This window comes from Pogona vitticeps, chromosome 2, assembly GCF_051106095.1.
Source record: "Pogona vitticeps strain Pit_001003342236 chromosome 2, PviZW2.1, whole genome shotgun sequence".
Lineage (NCBI taxonomy): Eukaryota > Metazoa > Chordata > Lepidosauria > Squamata > Agamidae > Pogona > Pogona vitticeps.
In genome coordinates, this window is record NC_135784.1 from 202,014,663 (window position 1) to 202,026,607 (window position 11,945).

The 11,945-nt window shown below is 43.4% G+C and overlaps 1 long non-coding RNA gene across 1 annotated transcript; it reads right to left on the bottom strand.

Moving 5' to 3' along the window:
- Positions 1-6,930: 6,930 nt before the first annotated feature.
- On the bottom strand, positions 6,931-11,837 carry LOC140703140 (uncharacterized). The gene is made up of 2 exons (XR_013541369.1): positions 10,647-11,837; positions 6,931-7,237 (listed from the first exon to the last, which is right to left on the bottom strand). It is a non-coding gene; the product is annotated as an uncharacterized LOC140703140 (long non-coding RNA).
- Positions 11,838-11,945: the final 108 nt, after the last annotated feature.

Sequence of the window (11,945 nt, forward strand, 5' to 3'; positions counted from 1 at the left end):
TCTTCGCGCCCTCTTCCTCTCTGCCACCCCCCCAACCCTCCTCCGTTCACCTTCCTCCCCGTTTCTGCGTGGAGAGGAAGGGCGACGGGGCGGCCGCGTGGCTTTCCCTGCTCCGGTTCGTAGCTGCCTGGGGAGAGAAAAGGCGGGGAAATGCGACGCTCCCACCCCTCAGCCTCAGCCCCTGCGCGGCCGCCTCCGCTTCGCCCCCTTGGAACAAGTTATTTTGATAACACGCAGCTGCCATTTTTAGCACCGAATCCACAGCCCGGGGGGGGGGGGGAGAAGATGCTTTACAAGGGAGGAGTTGTATAATTTCCTGGGATTCAGAACTGGACCAGATCGGGCGTGAGAGGAGCGGGTGGGGTCCGGGGAAACGGACGAAAAGTGAATAGACGGCGGGTGGGGTGAAGAGGTTTGACGAAGGCTTAACACTTGGTTTAGGTTTGCAGTGATTCCAGCCCCCTATTTCTACTTCCACCCCTAAAAAACGCGCAGGACGGGAGTGTGGACCGACCCACCCGCACGTTGCGCTATTTATTCCCGAGGGGATGGAGCCGGATTTTGGCGTGTTTGGCGTCAACCCCATTGAAATCAAGGCGATCATGTCCCCCTGATTTTCATCGGATCTCCTACGTTATGATGAAATTTTCGACCCAACTCGCTTAATACGCATTGATTTCCGGGGCTCTGCTCGTCGTATCGATTGCGCTCCTTGCCTCGCGTGGGTTGAAACGGACTGCTCACTCCGAAGGCTGTGGATAACCACGAGTGGCTGAAGCTTCGGTAATCCTTCTTACGCGAACTCAGGGGCTGAAAGGCACACGCCCCATAAGAGGTGCTTCATGGAAAGGAAGCAGCGGCAGGGATCTTATTTTAATACACAAGAACGTATTGCCTCTGGAAACGCGACGGCTCAACCCTCCCTTGCAACCGCCTCTCCTGACACGAGGGAATCCAACAAAACGGGACAGACACTGCCTGTCACCGAGGGCCACTTGACTCCTCCAGCCGGCACCTCGGCCCTTGCCCGCCCAAGGGAGTTCTGTTTCCCTGCCTCTAAATAACGAGTGAAAAAAGCGGCTGGTCCGCGTAACTACTAGTAACGAACAAGTGCTTCGCTTGCTGTTCCCACGCTACCTCGGCCCCATCCCTTTTCTGGGTCCCTGAAATACTCTTGGGTTGTAGAAATCAAGCGCGCCGGGGAAACCACGAGCCCCGTCGCTGAGATGTGGTTGCTCTCCGGAGCCCTGGGAGCGACATGCCGAGCCACACGCGTGGAGCCATCGCGGGTGTGTGTGTGTGTGTGTGTGTGTGTAGTTTGCGGCCAGTGGTCTCTAAACCCGTTCCCAAATACCCGAGCTAGTATAGCCAACGGCCATGGATTCTGGGAGTTAGAACCCAACAGCATTTGGTGCTCGTGCTGGGCCCATATTTTGAAATCGCTGTATAAGAAACCTAATTAATTGATTGATTGATTGATTGATTGATTGATTGATTGATTGATTGATTAATATGCCGCCCACACTACTTAAACGTTTCTGGGGGGCTTACAACATTTAAAATACCTGTACAATAAAATTTAGAACAATTAAAATACAATTAATATATATATAAAATTGCCATCGGACCCACAGCTGATATTATTTCAATTAAAAGCCTAGGCGAAAGAGAGATTTTGGGCAGATCTCAACTGGCTCCTGGATTGCAGTCGCACAGAGGTTCCTGTGCAGCGAGGAGCCCGTCCGTCTCCGTTTCCGAAGCGATGCCACTTTTAGAACAAACACTTCAAGCCTCTTGGTCCTCGTGCCCCCTGAGGGCTTGCGGAAACCACAACTATGCCAGGACGCTGACCACTCGTCTTGAAAGGTCTTCCTCTCTCCTCTCAGAGAAGCAGCTCCCAGGTTTCTGGGGGAAGAAGCCTAGCTAAGATAAAACATTGAATCAGATCGAAGTTAGCCTGGAATGAAACTCCCTGGCACCTTCTGCGCTTTACCTCTTTCTTCCCTGAGCTGCGATCAGATTGCAGCCATCGGCGCTGTTTCCTGGGAGTAAGCCCCACTGTAAACTCCAGGAGAGGGACCTTCTGAGTAAACATATGCTTAAACTCCACTCTCTTTCTCTCCAGTTCTTGATGGCCACATATTTTGTTTCTCCTCCTGTCCTCTTCTTTAAAAGAAACATAAATTATATAAAATAATAAGCCCTTGGGATAGTACCGAAGAGAGGCAGACAGATGCTGTTTCTCCCGTGGTGGTTGGTTCCCACAGTGATGAGTGGAGCAGATGACACAGCATCCGATCCTGGACAGTACCAGGATCAAAAGGGGACACAGGATCAAAAGGGGACAGGCATTCGCCCAGATACCTCACCCCATCACTCTGCAACTTTGCTCAGCCAGAAGGCCTTCTACAAGTTTGAAACGTTTCTGATGCTACCGCCATCCATTTCTCACTCCTTTTCTGTCTCTCTCGAAGAGTCACACAGAATGTAAGGCTGGTAGGTCAGTAAGAGCTGGAGAAACGTACGTGGGGGCTCGATCCTCCACATCTGGTAGGAAGCAAGCAGGAACCAGTGGACTGAGAGCTGTCTGAGCCTGAGATTCCTCACTTGCCTTGATGAACCAGCCTCCCCCACCTTTTGCCTAATTTTGCAGGGACTCTTAGGATGGCTGGTGACTGGAGGAAAGGGCACACACAGGAGAAAAACAAGCAGTGGGCTGAGGAGAAGCTGCTGAAGGGCTTCACATGGCGATTTTTACACAGAACACACTTGCCGTGAATGTAATGTGCTGGAGGAGATGAAGTACTATATTAAAAAAAACACCGTGAATCAATAAACAAAACCCAGGCGCCTTTAAGATTAAGGTATTTATTTCAGTGTGAGTTTTGGTGAATTGCTGTTTTCATTTCTTTGATATGACTTTCATCTCCTAGACTGCCTGAGCCATTGGCCATGCTTGTTGGGGTTTCTGGAAGCTGAACTCCCAAAGCTTCTGTGGTGCCAAAGGTCATGTAGATCACACAGTAGGGATGGGGCCAGAGCAGTTTTGAGTAGAGCCACTGTAATTGGCCTGGCAAGTTAGCCTTACATGACATGGATTTTTGTGAGTGTACTCCAACCATTGTTTCAAATAGTCTCATCATAGGACTTTGGCTTGCCATTGTCTTCTCTTGTGCAGTACTTACAAAGTTAACCTGAGTGTCACTGCTGTAGCCTGTAAAGATCCTGTGCCAGTGTCATTTTCCACTACTACTGCTGCCCAGCAGCTGCCCTTCAAGAGTTTGTTTCTCCACCCCTATCACCGTAGGTACTACCTCTTCTGCTGATGTTACTGTTAATCCTGAAAATGGTGGATCCCTCTTAGTCTGGTGTCTCAGCTTTTACCATTCTACCTTGGGTGACCCTACTAGGCATCCGGACTAGTAATGGAGTCCAGTACCCTGATAACATTGGTCTCAGCTCCCATGACACCCTTAAGCCACCTTATGATGTTAAGGGGTGCATCCAAGAAATGGTCAGTCTATGCTTAATAACATTTATTTATTTATTTATTTATTTATTTATTTATTTATTTATTTATTTATTTATTTATTTATTTATTTATTTATCTATCTATCCATCCATCCATCCATCCATCCATCCATCCATCCATCCATCCATCCATCCATCCATCCATTCGATTTATACCCCACCCCCCTAGACATTGTCTATATAGCAAAGCTTTTGACTATGGGTTGTTCTGAAAGAAATTGGGATGCTTCAGCACTTGACTGTCCTACTGCATAGCAAGAAGTGACTGCTAGGACAGAATATGTAGAAACAGAATGGTTTCTTTTATGTAAAGGTATCAGAGAAAGTTTATCTCCCTATCTGTTTGATTTGTATGCACAACAGGACACACAGAAAGCTGGATTAGATTCAGGTGAAGGAGGAATAAAAACTGGTAGAAGAAACATCAATAATTTAAGACATGCAGATGATACCATATTACTGGCATAATGCAGTAACGACTTGAAATGATTCATAATGAAGGTTAAACAAGCAAGCAAGCAAACAAACAAAAATACTGTAAATAAAATAATGAAGAACTTTTTTAAAAAAAGATATTATTACTCTTGGTTCAATCATCTGTTGAAATACAGATTGCAGCCAAGAAATCAGAAGACAACTGAGACTCATAAAGACAACTATGAAGGAGCTAGAAAGATGCTCACATATAAGAATGTCTCACTGGAGTAGTAGGATAGTGGTAGCTTTATTCAATCTCAAATTTGACAGGTGCCACGCCCCCTTTTGGGACCCTGGACCGGAAGGGGAGGGACTTCCGGCGCCTAGGCTGGACCCAGGCCCCTTCCGGCGGAAGGGGTGGTCCGAACGGTGACGTCAGGGGTTGTGGGGGTCCCCGTGGGCCTATAGGGGTCTTTCCCTAGAGTCCGGGGTCCCCCGTGACCCTAGGGGTGCCTGAGGATTGGCCCCGAGGGGTTGTGCCACCCCACGACCCCGTAGGCCAATGGGGAGCGGTTGGAGGTCCTTGGCTAGAAAAGGGGTGGTCGTAGACCATGTCTCGGCTTGCCCCAGCCCCCTGCGTGACGTCAGGGATTTCGGGGGGCCCGGGAGCCTATAGGAGCCTTTTCCTAGAGGCAGGGGTCCCCCGTGACCCTGGGGTGGCCTGAGGATTGGCCCCCGAGGTTGCGTGCCACCCCACGACCCCGTAGACCAATGGGGAGCGGTTGGAGGGGTTTGGTTAGAAAGGGTGGCCGTAGGGCATGCCTCAGCATGCCTTTAGGCCGCTGGGGGCTGAAATTCACACCAGGGATTTTGGGGCCCTTCTGATATGCTGTAACAATAAATTAAATAATTAGACCCTCTAAATGGGAGACAATTTTAAAGCCATGGTTAAAAAACAACAACAACAAGACTCTTCTCTTATGAATGATTTTGTGGATCTTCTGATATACTGTAACAATACATTAAATAGTAAGACCTTCTAAATAGGAGACAATTTTAAAGTCATGGTTAAAAAACAACAACAATAAACCTGTTTTCTTATGAATGATTTTGGGGACCTTCTGATATATTGTAACAATACATTAAATAGTAAGACCTTCTAAATAGGAGACAACTTCAAAGCCATGGTTAAAAAACAACAACAATAAACCTCTTCTGTTATGAATGATTTTGGGGACCTTCTGATATAGTGTAACAATAAATTAAATAATTAGACTTTTCTAAATAGGAGACAATTTTAAAACAATGGTTAAAACAAACAAACAAACCTTTTGTTACGATATAGCTGTTTAAGCCTTTTTCACGATTTCTACTCTTATGTTATATAGAAACTAGGATTTCTCATTGCAACAAATCAAATTTACCCCAAGGGCTTCCCTTGAGAATGTGCAGTAACAAAGGTTGCAACTTAAAGACCTGTTTGTAATTTGCAGAAGGTTGGGCGAGGTTGAAGGGGGTTTGGCTAGAAAACGGGTGGCCCTAGGGCATGTCTCGGCAAGCCCTTAGGCCGCCTGGGGCTGGAATTCCACAGCGGGGATTTCAGGGACCTTCTGTGCATGCTCACAGCAGAGACCGGGACACTTGCACCCACCCCAAGGTTGCTACCAGGGGCTTGTGGGGTTTTTCATGCCCCCTGTGCCCCCTCCAAGTCTCAGAGAGAGCTTGCCTGAAGTCCCAGAAAATCTAAGAATAAAATGCAGATCTGCAGAAGCCCTATTCCTATTTACCACAAAGCCAAAGCAGACAAAAGTGCAAGAAAGTCAGCCTGCACCCTGATGGGGGTGTGTGTGAGGAGGAGGATCTTTATTTTATTTATTTATTTGATTTATACCCTGCCCATCTGGTCTAAAAGACCACAATACAAAAAAACACACACAAACAGAATACAACAATAGAATAGAAAATACATAAGGAGAGAATAAACAGAAAAGTCAGATATTAACTGGAGGGAAGGCCTGAATGTATAGCCATATTTTTAATTGACTTTTAAAAGTGCCCAAAGTGGGGACCGCATGGATCTCAGGAGGGAGATTGTTCCAGAGGTGAGGAGTCACCACCAAGAAGGCTTGGTTTCGTGTCCTTTCCTTCCGGGCCTCCCTCGGCGTTAGGCTGCTCAACCTCACATCCTGGCTCGTGCAGGTAGATCCACCATATTTATGTGTGGCTGTTGTTGTACCTGGTCATAATAAATGAAATAAATATACCTTCTAGTACCATTATCAAAAACATCAGTGTTTTTAGAGTGTGTTAAGTTGTATTTCCACAATGGGTGCTCAAAGATATTGAAGATTTACCAAGTAATATTTCTACATTGTCACCTTAACCAATTTCCAACCTCTCTGGCTCCTTCTGCAAAATACAAAAATAAAACTCACTTAGGAGTACACGTTTATAATAGGTTAAAACAATTATTTATTACAAAAATTCAACGCAGTTTGGCTGTGGGGTGAAAAAATAAGTCATTTCTGTTTCCCAATGAAAAGCACTGGACAGCAGTATCACTGAGATTTCAGACGCTTGAACGTAGATTTAGTAAGTAGGCATGAAATAGTAAGGAGCAATAAGTAGAACAGTACAAAATCCCCACATTTTTTAGTAAAATGACTTTAGTATGATTCAAAGTAAAAATATTCTCCATATGTTTATACCCAAGGAAGATTCCTAGAATCTCTCTCTCCCTGTGTGTGTGTTAAAGCCCCTTTTGATTTTCCAGGCATCCCTCATAGAGCTTTAAGCCATAGCCTTCTCAACATCTTTCAGAAACAGAATCATAAAGTTAAGAAAGTCAAAGTGACCATCCGCCCTCAAATGCCTAGAGACTTTTGAAAAAAGTTTGCAACTTAAAGACCATGTGCCACCAATCTTCAACCTCTCCGGCTCCTTCTGCAAAATACAAAAATAAAACCCACTTAGGAGTACACATTTATAATAAGTTAAAACAATTATTTATTGCAAGGAATCAGCGCAGGTTGGCTGTTAGGTGAAATTTCACTGAGATTTCAGACGCTTGAATTCACATCATAATCAGGGCAGCTCAGGACCAAATAGGTCCAAAGCCGAACTGTCAAAAGGGTGCTCCAGAGAGAGCTGCGAGGGAGTGCTAATAGTTTATGAATTAAACTCAGTTTCAATACTCAAAATCCTCAGTGCTGAAAAAAGTGTTAAGAAATTCAAAAATGTTGAGCTTGCTGAGGATGTCTTGCCTGCCTGGCATAGTTAGTCCATTTTCCTGCAACACAGAAAGGGAAAAGAAGGGTTTATTTCTTTGCACATCTAGTATAAGTGAAACTCTAACCATGGCACATGTAAAGCAAAAGGCTACATCGTGGTTTTTTTGTCTGAATGCAGTCAGAGGGTTAGAGCAGGTCAATATACAGCTAGGGTTCTCAACCTTAGTATTGGTACACCCCAAGGAGATGTGCTGAGGCCTCTGCACCATGCCCAATATACATAGGCTTGTATTTCTGCTTTTAACAGCCATACCAGTGTGAAGTTCACAGAGGATACCACAGTAGGGTGCCTCATACTGGAGGAACTGTACAGGGCCCGTTGTCTTTCAAAAGCACAAAATACTCTAAAGGGCACCTCCCCTCCTGGACATTCTTTGTTTGAACGACGGTCATCAGGAAGACGATATAAATCTATTAAAACAAGGACAGACTGATTTAAAAACCATGCATAATGGGAACTTGAGTGTCTTGTTATGCCCAACCTGTAACAAGGTTCCTAATAATTTAGAAGGGATGGTTTCCAGGGAGGCCGGCATGCAGAGGGGTAATCTCCCTAAGAGCCGTCCCACCTCTCTTCTTTTCTCTAAATATTATCATTTAGGAAAAATTGCAGGCCGGGGCAATGAACCTGAATCTCACCCTCCCTGAAACATCAACCATGTAGTGCCCAAGGCACACAGCCCTTCTCTCCTACATCCTGTTCTGTGCCATTATTAGCACTTTTCTACCACAAGCAACAAAGAGCTGTTTATAGTTCTGTTTGTTTTAAGTCATGGTTTCTACAGTTTCATCCTGAAAAGTGGTTTGAGACATTTGAACCCACATCAGAATCAGGTCAGCTCAGGACCAAATAGGTACAAAACTGACCTGTCAAAAGGGTGCTCCAGAGAGAGAGCTGTGAGGGAGTGCTAATGGTTTATGAATGAAACTCAATTTCAATATTCAAAATCCTCAGGGCTGGAAAAAATGTTAAGAAATTCTAAAGTGTTGAGCTTGCTGAGCCTGTCCACTTTCCTGCAACTCAAAAAGGGCAAAGAGGGGTTTATTCCCATTTTTTTTTCTGAGCACAGTCAAAAGGTCTATCTAATAGCAGCAGCAACTTTGAATTTCCTGTTTGGGGATACAGATCCCAGAGACCCCAAACCAGCGTGGCGGTTGTTCTGTGAGATGTAGTCTAAATTCTGAATTAATATAAATAATAATAAGAAATACCTAAAAACTTCAGCAGCAATTTATGTTGGAGTTATTTTAGCCGCATATGCAGCCTTTAGTAGATATGATGGGAGATACCTTTCTGGGGGTGAGGTGACTATCAGTAACCAAATATTCCTGACCATGTCTCCAATATCAAAGAGGACATCTCTTTATGACCAAATGTTCCTGCCCTGTCTCCAATGGCATCTCTTTGTTTAAGTGACTTTCCCCCTCTTTTTAGTCATTTTTGAAATTGCAAATAGTCTGTTGAGGCCCTGTTGTTCAAAGCAGTCTTGTTTTTAGTTTTCTGATAGCTGTTCAACTGTAAGTAAATGAAATATTTTTATTTTGTCTCCTACTGTCTCAGTGGGGGTTACTGCAGTGGGGGTTACTGAGCCTGTAGGGGCCAGCTGATGAGCAAAAGGGGGGTGTATTAACCTTTGGGGAACTTGAAGCTATTCAGTTTTGTCAAACCTTACAATTAACCTGAGCAATTTTTATCCTAGAGCTATAATTGCAATTAATAATGAGCTTAAAGACCACCAGTAGTGAATAATTAGTTGGACTGTGTTACTTGGCCTGAGGTGTAGATGTTTGTATTTTTAGTGGGGGACTTCTAGTGGGTGGGGAGTGTTTGGGGAATGTTATGTGTGTGCATGTGTCTGGTCTCTGGGTGTCTGTGAATTTCGTTGTATGGTATACTGTGTATATACTTACAATGACAATAAATTATATTATTATTATTATTATTATTATTAACCAAAAAACATTGAAGCTGCAAAATACAAAACAAGACCAAATTGATTTAAAACATTGCATAATGTGAATTGAGTGCTTTTGCAGCCTGGGGTAATGCACCTGAAATTCTCCATCCCTGAAAATATCTACAGTGCAGTTATAGTGTACCCTGAGACCTCTTTGCTAACCTGAATATTCAGTTATATAGCAGTCACAGCAAGGAAACTTCATTTTCATGACATACAATACTTTTACATAACTAAATGTATTAACTAATTGTATCATAGTTAACTTACTCAACAAATGTCTGCTAGACATAACCTGTCTTAACTAATGTGGGTTTTAAGTCTCAAAGGACAAGCTTCTCCCGCTTCTGAGATTATACATATTAGTTTGCTTTGTTTGGCTATTGGTCTTCAGAATTTAAGCATGCAGCTCCTTGGAAGGCTAGTTTCACAAAGTGTGTAGGATTGTTTTAATTCTTGAACAGAATGGCATCTTTTCTGTGCAGGCCTCTCCAGGAAGTTAGAATTCAAGTTAACTTTTTAAAAAAAGTTGAACTAATGTCACCAGGAAGACGATATAGAACTATTAAAACAAGGCCAGAAATTCCCTGGGAGTGTGACAGCAATGATAAACATCCCTTGAACAGATCTCATATTATTAGGGTTGTCACATTTCAGAAGCAACTTGAGGGCACATAACAATTATATAAAAGTTTACATTTAATATATACATTGGTATCTAATTAATCAAGGAATTAAGGTTTGCTTTCTTTCTTCCTTAGTTAAGCAGACCTTCCCTCCATGCTTTTAGCAAACTATTATAAAACAATTTCCTCCCTGGAATGAAGGTCCCCCAAAAGTGGGTTTTAAGTCTCAAAGGACAAGCTTCTCCCACTTCTGAGACTATACATATTAGCTTGCTTTGTTTGGTGATTGGGCTTCAGAATTTAAGCATGCAACTCCTCGGAAGGCTGGTTTCACAAAATGTGTAGGATTGTTTTAATTATTGAACAGAATGGCATATTTTCTGTGTAGGACTCACCAGGAATTCAGAATTCAAGGTAACTTTAAAAAGTTGAACTAATTCCATCAGGAAGACGATATAGAACTATTAAAAAAGGCCAAATTGATTTTAAAAACATAGCACAATAGGGGCACAATTAAATAAAATAAAAATGTTGCCTCATGTTCATGAGAAGCCATGTGTTAAGACCCCCACCCCCACCCCCATGTGTTCTGCGGGGGGGGGGACAGCAAGCCTTCACTATGCCTTTGAAAAGGGAGGGGGACTCTTCCTTTGAAAAAGCAGGAACAGGCATTCTAAAATCTTAACATACCCCCACCCCCACCCCCCTTCCCAACCATTGCATAATGCTAAAAAACTTATTTTCCAGTGGCCCAAATAAAATGGCTGCTCTATTTCTTCCCAGCGCCCCCCCCCCCCCCCCCGATTCAAAAGCACGGATCTTACCTCAGCCTCCAACAGCCATGTGGGGAAAGGAAAGAGATGAACGACCCGGGGTTTTTTAAAACCCACAAGGCCCCTTAGAACAGCCTATCAGCAGGCTCGTATCCATAGGCTGAGGAGGAGGAGCTGAAACAAACAGTTAAACTACTACAAACAGTTTTTGGACTACAGATCCCAGAATGCATCTGGGCTAGACACAGGGACTAGCCACTTTCATCATTACATTCAAGACAGCAAACCCCCCTCCCCTCAGGTTTCTCAGATAGACATACAATAATGGAATAGTGAACATGTTGTAACAGGCCTTGCAGCTTAACTGAACTGTAGATTGGAACAGGCGAACAACTCACTGGGTTTGCATTAATTATACAACATTAGTTATGTGGTAGCCCTTGGAGGGAGAACTTACATCCCATTTGCAGAGCACATGGATCTGATGTAGGTGGTTCTGTTCCTAGCATCTCAGGGTATTTAAAGAACGTGTATGGAGAAATGGATATGTCGAGAAAATGTACAGAGATAGGCTTAAGGTCAGCAGTGGAAAATATTTATTTTGAAACTTACATGGAAGTGCATGTATATTTCTAATGAATTAGACTTTACAGGTTCACATATCCTAATTGTGGTTTCAGTTGTCCTATATAGACTAAAAAGCCAGAGATATTTTCTTGTATTTAAATTTTTATTGCTTTAAATTCAGTCTAAGACTTAGACCCCTGAACGATTGTGCAAGTAGATAGCAATTAGAGGGATTGTTCTTTTTAAGATTTAGTAGGATAGGAAAAATTTGAAGGACAGCTGTATTGATATAAGGAGGATGAATGGAAAGAAGGGGATTTTGGTCATATACTGCAAGATTCTGCATGGATTGCAGAATAAACCTTATATTTAATATATTGATGACATCTCCGCATCAAATTGTGTATCTACTGCCTACCGTAGGTTTCCCAGACACACACATTGCATCAACCTCGAGAAAAGTCAAACATTAACGCCGTAGAGAAGCTCTATTCATTCAGCAAAAACAAGATTGTGGCTCTGAACATCAACTTCTTATAACAAAACTCTGGCAAAGAAAGCTGCAACTACTGTACATTTACAACAGTTTCATACGCTAGCAAGATTATGCTCAAAATCTTCAAGGAAGGCTTCAGCAGTATGTGGACTGAGAAGTCCCAAAAATAAAATATGGATTTGAAGGGAGTCTAGGAACTATAATGCTAACATGCGCTGAATTAGGGAGAAAGTCAGAGAGTTCCAGAAAAACAGCTACTCCGTCATTGACTACGCAAAAACCTTTGT